This window comes from Salmo salar, chromosome 02 (genome assembly GCF_965601325.2).
Source record: "Salmo salar chromosome 02, fSalSal1, whole genome shotgun sequence".
In the NCBI taxonomy this organism is placed as follows: domain Eukaryota; kingdom Metazoa; phylum Chordata; class Actinopteri; order Salmoniformes; family Salmonidae; genus Salmo; species Salmo salar.
The window spans coordinates 73,275,062-73,288,697 of record NC_138292.1 but is presented as its reverse complement, the minus strand read 5'-3'; the positions used below and the strand labels follow the sequence as shown (position 1 = coordinate 73,288,697).

Genomic DNA, 13,636 nt, shown 5'->3' with positions numbered 1-13,636 from the left:
TAATACAATATTTGGTTTAATGATAAACTATGTTTGATATTTCTTGTGTCCAACAGGACAAAATTAGCCCATTCCCCTCTACCCTCACGGAGTCCCCGGATCAAACGTCTCCCGGTACCGTTTTACTGCTGCGTCTGGTCGACTGCAGGAAAACACCGGGGCAGAGTGGAACTGAGAGAGGAGAAGAGAAGGAAGATGGAGATTTGATTTCATTATGCAAGAACCATGGTGTGTATATTAGACTACAGTCTGCTTCTAAAATGATAGCGGAGGTGCATAAAGATGGCGGCCTGCATGTACTTACAACAACTTCCTGGTTTTGCTACGTTCACTGTTTTTCACATTGCTCTCTTTTGTTGTGTTTTGGTATGGTCATTAGCACAGTAAACATGATCTCACTTTTAGTTTCAAGACGCTGGCAATTTGAAAACTCGTAAAAGTAGATTGTGTTGATTTATTGCAACATTGAACAATGTCGAGCACCGTAGTTTCAAAACCGTGGGTAGGTCTAAAACATTAACATCATATCAGACTTCTGCCATCTTTATGCACTTTAGTCATGAATTGATGAAAATATCTGGGTAGTTCCGCCCATTTTTAAAAGTGTAACTTGGTCCAAAATATATATTTCACCTAATGTTAACATTCTGTCATGAAGAGCACATGTTCAACTTAATAAAAAACATGTTTTCCCATCTCAAGAGATTTTGAATACAAATATTACTATACTAAGTGCCTATGTGCCAAATAAAGTGACATGGTTGAATGTAACAGGGGAGTACTGAAAACAACAAAACCACTGGATTACATGTGTAAAATAGTCCTTTAAATCAGCCATAAAACCGCTTGTGACTGGGAATGGAAGCTTGTTTTGTGCAACAGGGAGCGGCAATTGAATGCAATCTTCACAACAACAAAAACATTTCTAGCATGTCTATGTGTGGGTAAAAGGGTTTACTTGCATAGTTTTCCACCACAAAACAGCAGTAAATTGACAAAAAGAGTTGAACCAGCTCACCTACTTTTACTCTGATTTGACTATTAGATGTTCAATGTTTCTTTTGGATTTTTATTTTTTGAGGAATAGTTTCACCATATTAAAACGAGAGTTGAGTTTATCTAACAGGGATGACCTTAAAATGAGGGACAGACGTAAATTAATCACTATTCACATTCATAATAATCTTCAGAAAGGACTTTGGTCAAGGCAACAAACTAGTTATGGCAGTAGTAAAAATGCACCAAATGACTTGTGACAGATGATCTAGTCACCCATGATTCACCAAACAAGATTTTGAAAGAGGAAGCAAAGTACTTTAAGCACGTGTTTTCATTTCAGTCTCCTCCATCTCCACTAACCAAAGATAACTATGGATTTGTTTCTATTAATAATGCAAAATTGCTATTCAATATCTTTGTTTCACAGGGGACAGCCCAAACCGTTGCTCTCTCAGTGGGAGGGGCTTATCATCTGGGGAGCCTAAACAACAACGTGATGCTGACAAGACGTCTCTCCAGAAGAGTCTCTCCAGATCAGAACGTCTCAATAGCTGTGATCAGTGTGGGAAGAGCTTCAAACAATCAGGAGACCTGACTACACACCAGCGAATACACAAAGGAGAGAAGCCTTATAGCTGTGATCAGTGTGGGAAGAGCTTCAAACAATCACGACACCTGACTAGACACCAACGAATACACAAAGGAGAGAAGCCTTATAGCTGTGATCAGTGTGGGAAGAGCTTTGCTGTATCAGGAGACCTGACTACACACCAGCGCATACACACAGGAGAGAAGCCTTATAGCTGTGATCAGTGTGGGAAGAGCTTCAATCAATCAGGAGCCCTGACTAGACACCAACGCATACACACAGGAGAGAAGCCTTATAGCTGTGATCAGTGTGGGAAGAGCTTCAGGACGTCAGAACACCTGACTACACACCAACGCATACACACAGGAGAGAAGCCTTATAGCTGTGATCAGTGTGGGAAGAGCTTCAATCACTCAGGAGCCCTGACTAGACACCAACACATACACACAGGAGAGAAGCCTTATAGCTGTGGTCATTGTGGGAAGAGCTTCAATCAATCAGGGACCCTAACTATACACCAACGCATACACACAGGAGAGAAGCCTTATAGCTGTGATCATTGTGGGAAGAGCTTCAATGAGTCAGGGACCCTAACTATACACCAACGCATACACACAGGAGAGAAGACTTATAGCTGTTATCAGTGTGGGAAGAGCTTCAATCACCCATTAGCCCTGACTAAACACCAACGCATACACACAGGAGAGAAGCCTTATAGCTGTGATCAGTGTGGGAAGAGCTTCAATGAGTCAGGGACCCTAACTAAACACCAACGCATACACACAGGAGAGAAGCCTTATAGCTGTGATCAGTGTGGGAAGAGCTTCAGGGCGTCAGGAGACCTGACCATACACCAACGCATACACACAGGAGAGAAACCTTGTAGCTGTGATCAGTGTGGGAAGAGCTTCAATGACTCAGGGACCCTAACTAAACACCAACGCATACACACAGGAGAGAAGCCTTATAGCTGTGATCAGTGTGGGAAGAGCTTCAGTCGATCAGGAGACCTAACTATACACCAACGCATACACACAGGAGAGAAGCCTTATAGCTGTGATCAGTGTGGGAAGAGCTTCAGTCGAGCAGGAGACCTAACTATACACCAACGCATACACACAGGAGAGAAGCCTTATAGCTGTGATCAGTGTGGGAAGAGCTTCAATCAATCAGGGACCCTAACTAGACACCAATGTATGCACACAGGAGAGAAGCCTTATAGCTGTGATCAGTGTGGGAAGGGTTTTGCTCGAAATTTCAACCTGACTAAACACCAGCTCACACACACTGGAGAGAAACCTTACTCTTGTCTATGTGGAAAGAGCTTTCCTCATTCAGAGTCACTGAAAAAACACCAGAAAGTGTGGGAGAAAGGTAGACTTGCTGAGGGAAAGAAAGATAGAAATACATTAGCTAGCGAAAGAGGAGACTGACAGCAGGCCCTGAGTGGAAATAACAGATGGCTATACATCCCCAAGCAGGAACCACGTAAAGGCCAAGCAAGCTGTATGTATGACCATGACTAAATATATGCCAAGCGTAAGCCTGCAATGCAGGCATTATTTTCATATCCATATGAGGAGAGTCTAGCCATCAATATGCTAGAGCTAAAAGCAGATATGGGCGTTATCCATTGGGTTGAAAGAAAATGGTGGCAGAAAGCATAGGAGGTTTTACTTCATTTACATAAAGGATGGATCTATGTATTGTATGTGCATAAAAGCAGAGCCGGGGCCTAAGGAAGGCAGTTGTTGTTCCGCGGTCCGGCTCGGCTTTATTACTCTGTATTAAAGTCTATATTGAATTTACAAGTTCTTGTAAGAAGTGTTATTCTTAAGACAATTTTCCACGACATACTTTGGCGAGCTTGCCAGGAGACTGTAGGGATCTCAGATAACGGCGTTTTTGGTTGGTGACGGTTTCTCTGGACAGTCTCACAAACAGGTGGCCACCCAAACTATAATAAGGTAAGCTTGTTCTTACAATAGTTGAAATGTTTGTGTAGATTGATTCAGGAATTCAGTCTCAACGAAGGGGACGCCACATAGGTCTCTCTATTTAAAGAACTCCTAAAAACCCAGTAGTACTGGAAGAACTTGTGAATTCAATAAAACTGCATGCATGCATAAATTGGGGGATTGTTAAATATAATATGTGTACATTTTGTTAGGATTACATGCGTAGTAAATTCTGAACCTGCTGGAGTAGGATGTTTAGCGGGGAAGGCTTGTGCTTGCGCTGATCGGACCGTTCTAACGAACCCACATGTGTGGTTTGGTTGGGTGGGGTTGTCCCGTCTGATTCTACTTGGCCGAGTTCGACTGTTTCAGGACCTGTTTTGGGATGTGCGTGAACACAGCCCAATCAACCTGATCAGGCAAAACGTGTTGGGTGTGTGATTCGGGTTGCTCCTCTCGCGAGACCACTCATCTGGGGACCTTGTGTGGCCCGGGAAGTGTGTGCGTTTGCTCTCTTTTGACTGAACTGCCTGACCTAGTGTGGGGCTACTGCTGCTGCTTGCACGTGTGGTCAGAACAAATAAATAAATAGATAGAAATCCTACACCATCGCGCCTAGGAGAAAAGTAGAAGGCTTGATTAGGTGGGCTGCTCACGATATCACTCGAGGAACGAGGATCTGTATGCAGTGAACAATTAGGACGCAGGAGAGATTGACTTGACAGGTTTTAATGGTAACTGCAAAACCTTATTTAGGACGCAGGAGAGATTGACTTGACAAGTTGTAATGGTAACTGCAAAACCTTATTTAGAACGCAGGAGAGATTCGACTTGATAGCAAATGGTAACTGCTAAAATTAGATAGGGTGCAGGAGAGATTCGACTTGATAGCGAATGGTAACTGCTAAAATTAGATAGGGTGCAGGAGAGATTCGACTTGATAGCGAATGGTAACTGCAAAAATGTAGTTCTACAGATAATAACACTCCGCTTAGCTAACGGCGTCGGAAGATCAGTAGGGCGCACCGCGTAGCTGCTCTAAGGGATAGAGGATAGTACGGGTGGGCAAACAGAGTGTGAAAGGAAGCTGACTCGATTAAGCAGAGGTGTATAGGTCGCTTTAGGTAAAGCGAGGTGTGAATGAACGAATGTGAATAAAGATTGTATGAATGCAAATAAAGAAGTTTGAATGAGTGAAAGTTTCTCTAGGTTGAGGAAGTATATCAGAGCAGGCCAGAAGCGTGGAGCAAGGAGGAGAGATATTGGGTGTGTGTGTGTGCGCTATTTTGGGACATAGGAGGAACTGTGAGGCTCCGCTGTGGCAGCCGCTTGATATATGATATAGGAGGGAGAGTCGGATTAAACTCTCGTTGGGAAAAAGGGGACAAAGCCAATAGATAACGGATAAGGAAAGCTATATGTAAAAGTAGAACATTGATATAATAAAGTATGTTAAACTGATAAAACTGGAAAATACATAGGATACAATAAAAAGCAGTAAACACATACACATAGTGTGTAGGCAGGAAAGGAAAAACATATGAATAAAATGTAAACTACAGTGAGTAATTAAAATAAAGTCAGGTCAGCTAGAATAAAATAAGATAAAATACCAAACCGCGATATAAACTTATAGCATTCACGAATCGGATAGCATAGCGCAGTAGAAACACGAGTAAAGAATAAAATGCCATAGAGCTGCTGGATCCCTAGGAGGCCGCAGTTTAGGGAAAAAAGGATCAGATTACGATAACTAGGAGAGACAGAGAGGGTCTGGGGAAACCCTGAAAAATAGGAACCAGGACTAAAATAGACAGAATAAAATAGTAACAACAAATACATAAAGAACCATACCATGGTATAGTCTGTAGTATATACTAGAGATATTACAGCACCGTGAAGGACGGTAGGAGGAAAACGGGGGGTAACACTGTAGTTGCAGGACCCCTAAGAAGTTACACCATTTAGGAGAGAGAGTGGGTCTGGAGAGACTCTACAAGTATAGAGAATAGATAGGATAAATTAGGAATATAAGTAACAGTAGGATAGAATATCATAAGTGAATAAATATAAAGAGATAAGAAAGTGTAGATATAAACAACAGCTGAATTAGACGGGAAAGTGTGATAAATAGGATGTAATAAAGTTAAAGTAATGGAATTTAGTAAAGCCATGGAGTCGCTGAGAGAAGCGCACAATAATTCCACCAATTTGGTTTGAATGTGAAAGAGCAAACTGGATAATGTAGGGCAACATTACCCGGTAAACTGGATAAATAGAATCAAATAAAACCAGAATAAGAAGCTCGATTTACCAGTGTTTTGAAATCAACATTCTATCATCAGAAAATACATTACGATGGGGACCAGATGTGACTCTGCTCGCCTCGCAGACGTGCGAGGGATGAGTAGAGCCATAAAAAACATAAAATATCAAAACGTTAGAAGATAGCTCCCTGTTTTAGATATGGGAAGAATGTGGGAAGAATGTGAGTAGGGAGACACTGGAGCCTGGTGCAGTGGCAGGAAATGCAGCTTACAAGAGTTTGCATCCTTTTCAATAGAGCAACAACTAATCGTTTTGAGGTTAGTAAGAATGGAACTTTCACATAGCGGTGTATGTATGATCTCTGTTCGATCAATGAGGGGTTCGTAGAGATTACAGTTTCTATGTGATGGAAGACGTATTAGATCACGTTTTACCTAACTGTTATTAGAGCACCGATGGGATTTACAAATAGTCCCACTTGGTATCATTTTGCATTGAAACAATAGTTTCGGTGGTGATAAAATACGAGGATGATTTGTTATTGGCGTCGAACGACGGAAAATAAACTTATATGAGAGATCACCACCTTACTAAATTAGTTGGAGGAACAGGCAAAGCAAAGTTTAACATATTTGAGGTTTTCAATTTCTGAAGGCAAGACTTAACCCGGGATCAGATAGAAACTATGCGTTCTGAGGCATGGCTGAACTCTCCGCGCATGCTCAGGAAAACGTAAGGGGTTTTCAATATTGTTAGACACTTTATGCCGACATTCTCTGAAACTGCTAAAACACTTGTGGAATGGAATCAAGAGCGTGAGGAAATGTTTGTCGGTTTAAAGAATTAATTGGGTTAAACGCCAGCATTGGGATTGCCAAATTTAAATTACAACTATTAAAATGTTTTAGTTAGTTTATGAACATAGTGGAGGATTGAAACAAACATTTAATGATTGAAGTAAGGATAGTGGAATTATAATTAAAATGTTCAGTATAAAAGTAATACTATTGGCTTGCTGACTAAGAGGTAACATTGTGAATACTAACGAAATGTACACTTTCTTTTCCAGAAGGGTTTTTCATTTTCTCTTGTTGGAAATGTCCTTGGAGAATGCGATACTGGGGAAAGCAGTTAGTGATAGTCGGCTGTTTTAAGAGTAAAAGTATCTGGATTAGGCTATAAATGGAGTTCTGAATAAAAGAGTCCAGTTCCTGTGTTCTTGACCTACCAGCAAGTACACACCATATAACGGGAAAGAACATGCGTTAGTGGATTTATTTAGAGAAGGGATAGTGTAAAATGGGGTGCTTGGTAATGTTTTTCAGGCTATTTTGGTGGGATGTCAAAAGCACTAGTATGGATATACCAAAGTGCAGAAGAATGGATTAGTTTACAAACGTCTGATTGAATATTGCTGGTGTCAGTAAACGTCAGGGAGGAAACATAATTAGAATTATTGCAAGCAGCACAGTTAAACGTTAGCTTGGGTGTTTGACTGTCATAGGGAAAAATAGTAGGAACTAATGATTCAGAAAGTTTGGTTCAACTCTGTTCATTACAACATATTTGGGGTTTTGAGAACCATGTGACTCAAGAAAAACGTAGTCTTTGTTTCGGTATTCGAAATAAATGTATTGAAGTGACATAAGAATTGGCTGATGTATTTTCTACATTTGGTGCTTTACAGGTTCATCTTAAACTAATGGATGTTTAATGAGTGTTGACAGTATGTAAATGGTAATATATTATTAATGTCTTTATAGCACTCTAATGATGCGATATTTTAGTAAATAGAAAAACTAAGGTTTCAATACAAGGTTATATGATGAATAAATTGAGCCTTGAGATTGTAAAAATAAAAAAGAATAAAATAATTTGCGGTTGGAAGCAAACAAGCAACTAGTGCGATGTTTGAAATAAAGATATGAACAAACATCACTATTGTTTGGTTTTATAGTTAGATAACACTAGTAAATTTGAGCAGGAAAGTTATGTATTCTGGACATTGTAATCTGTTTGAATTACGTCTTGACTAACAAGATGATAAGACGGCATCAACTTTTTGAAGGTTCTACAGTGGTTAACCAATAGTTTTGTATACTATACTAAACTAATGACACAGGTTAAAATGATTAGATTACTGGAAAGGCCTATGGGATTTAATTTGGATGGACCTTTTTCAATTCAGTTTTAAACTGGGTATACAGGAAGATGGAAATGTTTTGAAATGTATCCAAATGGGTTCTGAAGGACAGGGACAGAGAAGGGAGAGGAAACATTTAATGGTGTCAAATGCCCTGAATCCTAAGAATTTCCCGTGAAGACTGATCAACTTCACTAGAAATTATTGGAACAGGTGGGATTTAAATATAAAATGACTAAGAAACACCAGTCTCTATTCAGAGTGTACAATTACTTTGAAATTCTATTATTTCCATATGAAAATGATGAAGAGTTGTAATCTTAAATTGACTAGTTACTCAAATAATTGTATTTTTTGATTTAACATGTTGTTGTTGTTGAATCATGTGTTCAGAGGGAAAATGAGCAGTTCCATGGGGTTATTGTCTTTGGGTAAATATACACATGTGCTTTGTTCAGTCTGCATATAGAAAGGAAATATCTGTTAACAAGGGATGACAGTCACTCCAAATGGATTATGATATAAGTAAAGATGATTTCATTGTGTGTTTTTGTTTCAATACAACATTTGCAACATTGGGATATTGAGGTTTGCAAGAGGTTATGTTCTTAAATTATCTGTAACTTGTCTGAGGGATCACCAGCATGGAAGGTGATGTCAGAATGCATGGGAGAGATATTTTTACAACAAGTGTGTGTGAAGCTCTAACTCTCCCGAACCAGCGGAAGAGTGAGGGACAACTGCGTCTGATGACCTGTGAACTGTATCTGAAATAGACATGCTGGAATGATATGTGCTGGAGGAGGAAGACTAAAAGGGGAATAGGTTACTGACCTTTCATTACCAGGCCGCTCATGACAGAAAAACAGAGGCAAATGGGGGCTGTAATATGAATAGATAGTACTGGAATTACAAGTTTAGTATTAATGTACATTTTTAAGGGAATGAAGAACTAAGGACTGAATTCTGATTTGGGTTGGACAATTTATAAAACGTTTTAGTTATGATTTGGACATAGAACTGTTTAAATGTACTAGGCCTAGGGAAGCTCTGGAAACTAAATCCTGAGACAGGGAGGTTGACAGAACTTACAGAAGATTAAAGGTTTTTGTTTCTTTTGTTTTATTATGTCATTACAAATTTAATGTTAAATGGTATTGATATAATTGATTGCATAAAAAGTTTATAGTCTGTTTTGCGATACACACAAGGATGAAGGTGGAGACCAACATTATGAGTAGTGATTTAGATACATTATGAGTAGTGGTCACTTATTACAAATATGCAGTTATTGTAATTTATTTTGTTCTTTTCTTGTCTGGTCAATTTATTTTAATTTTAAGGAACATAAGTGTGTTTATTGTTCCTGAGGAGGGAATGATATAAATTGACTAAAATTGATTTGAGAATGTTTAAGTATGTATCAAACTGTGGAAGGAAATTAGTAGTAAATTATGTATTATGGGTTAGAAAAACTATGACTGCATTGGGGATCTGAGGGGGCTCATAAATGAAGGTAATGGTAGTAGAGGGGTGTTATTTCTAGAGACTATGTATATTAATAGAAGAGAGAACTCACAGAAGAGAAAGGACAGCTGGCTGTGAAAAATATTTAGAAAAAAAAATATATATATATAGGAATGCACAACATAGGGACAATTCTGAGTAAATTGAACATTACACATACCTAGAGTATGGGAAGAATAAAAGTGATAGTGGTGACATTTAACACTATGGTAAAAGTTTAAGAGAGTTATGACTTGGAGTTTTAAGAGGTTGGATAGTCTTCCAACTGGAAGACACTTGACTGATTACATGTTATTCCAACAGCAGTTGCTGTAGGGACCATAATTTGGCTATCATTATGTATAAGAATACTCGTGGTAGGAGGCGAGGTAATTGAGACACTGTTTAAATAGGGCTGTTATTTAAATATTACAAGGTAGTGATCTTGACATGTGAAAGCATATATCTGTTGTCAGGAAATAACCCATGTGGTAGTGTGTATGTCCTCAGGATTGAGTGTACATCAAGATACACCAGGCTGGGGGTATACTTCTTACAGCACCTGCAGTGGTAAAGATCATCATGTCTCTCTTCGGTGGGCGCATAATTCTCACAAGAAGTAAGGTCCAGCTGAATAATGGGTGAGCTTGAAAGCACCATGACAGAGGACGCGGAGAGAGAGAGACTAGATTCCACTGTAGACATACAGTTGTTGGGTTTGGGAGCTACTTAATTTATTGGTTAATGCATCATATGAAAAAGGACAGATGTTAGGGTAATTGTGCTCTAAACAACATGTTGAAGGCATTAATGTGAAAGCATATACAGTATTGAATTACTTCAAGAAGATATAATGTTTATTAGGGATATGCCTATCAGTTGAAATGGAGCAGATGGGAAACAAAGTGAAAATGACATGATTTGGGAACACCTCTCAGAACCTGTGGCCGAAAGGGGAAGACTGGGTGGAAGCACGAGGAAGCTTTTTAGTGCTTTTATTTTTGTGGATCCCAGCAGAAAAGTATCCTGGAGGCATAGAGTCAGGTGAAGAGAGAGTGGGAATTGTCATGGTCTCAGATTTCAGTTTCCATGAATATATTTATGCATGACATATCACATTGTCAATACTGTTGTGTTTTTGCTTTTCACTTTCCAAGTCTTATGCTTAGGAACCAGAAGGAGAGGGGTCGCCAGCTTCAGCTGGAATATGATGAGTGATGGAAATAAGTGGATGTATGGTGTGATCATAAAACAGAGGCCATAAGCCTCTAAGTTTGAATGCCTCACAGAAAGAAGGCAGAAACCTGAACCAGGACCAGAGGTTCCACGGCTGGTGATCCAAGAGACCAGGTCCGAGTGTTCCGGAAGAAAGGAATGAGCCAAGGAGGGAGGGTCCCTACAAGGTGGCTCGAACAATGTTAACTGCTGTCCAGGTGAAAGGAAGCAACACGTGGTACCATCTAAACCACTGTACCAAAGTCCCGTCGGAAAGGAGGGGACAACCACCAAGCCAGGCAGGAGCCAGGCAGGAGCCAGGCAGGAGCCAGGCAGGAGACGAAGAGGAGGTGTATCGAGGAGCAACTTTCAACAGCCAACAGACACTCTCTCCTGAATATCCAGAGTCCAGGGATGAGGAGGAGTGACATGCCTGTTGCTCCTGATGACATACCTACTCTGGCAGATACCCCTGATAGAGGTGTTGTTCAAGGGGACGGAGAAACAACGACAGGAGAATGGAAAGGAGACTTTCTTATCAACTTCTCTGTCCTCACATGGTCTTTTTAACAGACAGTGGAACAGGATAGATGAAGAATGGTAGAATGGTCTTGACAGCAACAGCAACAAACCTAGAAGAAATTGTAAAATTAACTCCCACTAGAGACTAGTACACCAACTAAGACAATAGAAAAACCATAAGAAGGTGGGTTGATGCAGAAAATCTGGACATCTGTTACCAACTGGGGTAGCTACAATGAAGAAACTACCCAAGAATCAAACATTGATCAAAAATTTAGAAAAGCAATAACAAATGGCTTGTATAGGTGGGCTCAGTAAGAGGCAACTAAACATAGGATGGACAATTGCATTTTGTCTAGCAAATCACATTTGTCTGACATTTTAATAATACCTGAACTTGTATCTGTTGAAGAATGTGTTAAATGGAAAATGTTCAATGTATTCAGAATCAATACTACATACCTTTGTGTAACATAGAATGCAGATTGGCATTAGGTAGCACTAAAGGTAGAAGTGAATTAAACCAAAATATGTTGAAAAAACATGAATGTGCAACATATGACATGAGAACTGAATTAAATGGTCCTCATAATGATAGGTTTACTATGGTAAAAAGTAGATATGAATGTTTCTACAGCTATGGGGATAATGGGATAGATGTGAGAAACACTACAGTTAATTGTTAAACTATTGGGTGTTAGAAACTGCAGAAGTTAGTAAATTTGATGATAAAGGAATGATTATGGATTACAAAGGTACATGTGGTAATATAACTCAAGTAACACTATCTTTTGCAGTGTTAAAGATGTATAACCTGGTAATCATTTACTATGGAGTGTATTGTCTATTACCTTTCTACTTTTGACAAGGGATAAATTAAGTTAGAACTTCTGAATTTTGTATACTTAAACTTGTGGGTAGAATGGGGAAATTCCGGTTACAAGTGTCCATGGACCATGTCCTTAGTTCTTTAGCAGGTGTTTTCATTTGTGATTTCACTGTTGTTACAGAGGTGTCTGTAAGGAAGGATCTTGTTTAAGTGTCAAATTTAGAATGACATTATAAGGATTTTCTTATTCTCTTTATGTTTTAAATAACTGAGATAAACTCAGGCAAGGCTATGTACTACATGTTCATACTTCTTCATAGTATACTGATTTGTTATATGTATCCTCGTTCACTATTTGATAAGTGTGATCTGGGATCTTTTACTCCTATCCATGTTATCGTTTTGGAGATGTTTGGTCCAGCATATGACTATGTTTTATCTTCTCACATTGCGTTCTACACACTTACTATTTGATGGATTATTATTATTATTATTATTGTTATTATCCATTCCCATCTTTAAATTCTCTAGGGTTATCATGTTTTGTGTGGGACTAATTAGTCCCAGAGGAGGGATTTATGTGGGAGAAAGGAAGACGTGCTGAAGGAAGGAAAGACATAGATACATTAACTAGGGGAAGAGGAGATTAATATCTAACCTTAAGTAAAGGTAACAAGGACGTTGGGGATCACGTAAGGGCCAGGCAGCCTAACTACAGAGCCATGGCAAAGTGCAGTCAGGTGAATGAACCTATGTTAAGTACACACGGCCTAGGGTACACTTAGAAGAGTACATGAAAGTAGGTAACAAGTTAAGTACATATGGACTGGGTGCACTTAGAAAGAAACACACGTGAAAGGAAAATGGGACAAACACCAAGACTAAGCATGCGATGCATGCATTATTTTTATATCCACGTGAGGAAAGTTTGGCCACCATTATGTTAGAAATAAGAGCAGATATGGGCGTTATCCTCAGATGTGGGCGTTATCCATAGGATTGAAAGATAATGGTGGCAGAAAGCACAAAGGGTTTTTCTTCATTTACATAAAGGATGGACCTATGTATTGTATGTGCATAAAAGCAGAGCTTGGGCCTGAGAAAGTCAGTTGTTCCGCGGACCAGCTCGGCTTTGCTACTTTGTATTAAAGTCTATATTGAATTTACAAGTTCTTGTAAGAGTGATACTTTTAAGACAATTTTCCACGACAAGACCATATGCTGGTGCGGTTGGCCCTGGGTTCCTCCTAATGCAAGACAATGCTAGACCTCATGTGGCTGGAGTGTGTCAGCAGTTCCTGCAAGAGGAAGGCATTGATGCTATGGACTGGCCCGCCCGTTCCCCAGACCTGAATCCAATTGAGCACATCTGGGACATCATGTCTCGCTCCATCCACCAACGCCACGTTGCACCACAGACTGTCCAGGAGTTGGCGGATGCTTTAGTCCAGGTCTGGGAGGAGATCCCTCAGGAGACCATCTGCCACCTCATCAGGAGCATGCCCAGGTGTTGTAGGGAGGTCATACAGGCACATGGAGGCCACACACACTACTGAGCCTCATTTTGACTTGTTTTAAGGACATTACATCAAAGTTGGATCAGCCTG

The 13,636-nt window shown here is 39.8% G+C and overlaps 1 pseudogene across 1 annotated transcript in view; it reads left to right on the top strand.

Moving 5' to 3' along the window:
* The window catches only part of LOC106591734 (uncharacterized), a 30,125-nt pseudogene extending 16,927 nt beyond the window's left edge, over nucleotides 1-13,198 (top strand). The window contains exons 2-3 of the transcript XR_006762325.2: nucleotides 57-228; nucleotides 1,427-13,198. The product of XR_006762325.2 is annotated as an uncharacterized LOC106591734 (transcript). The remainder of the gene's footprint in view (nucleotides 1-56; nucleotides 229-1,426) is intronic.
* Nucleotides 13,199-13,636: the final 438 nt, after the last annotated feature.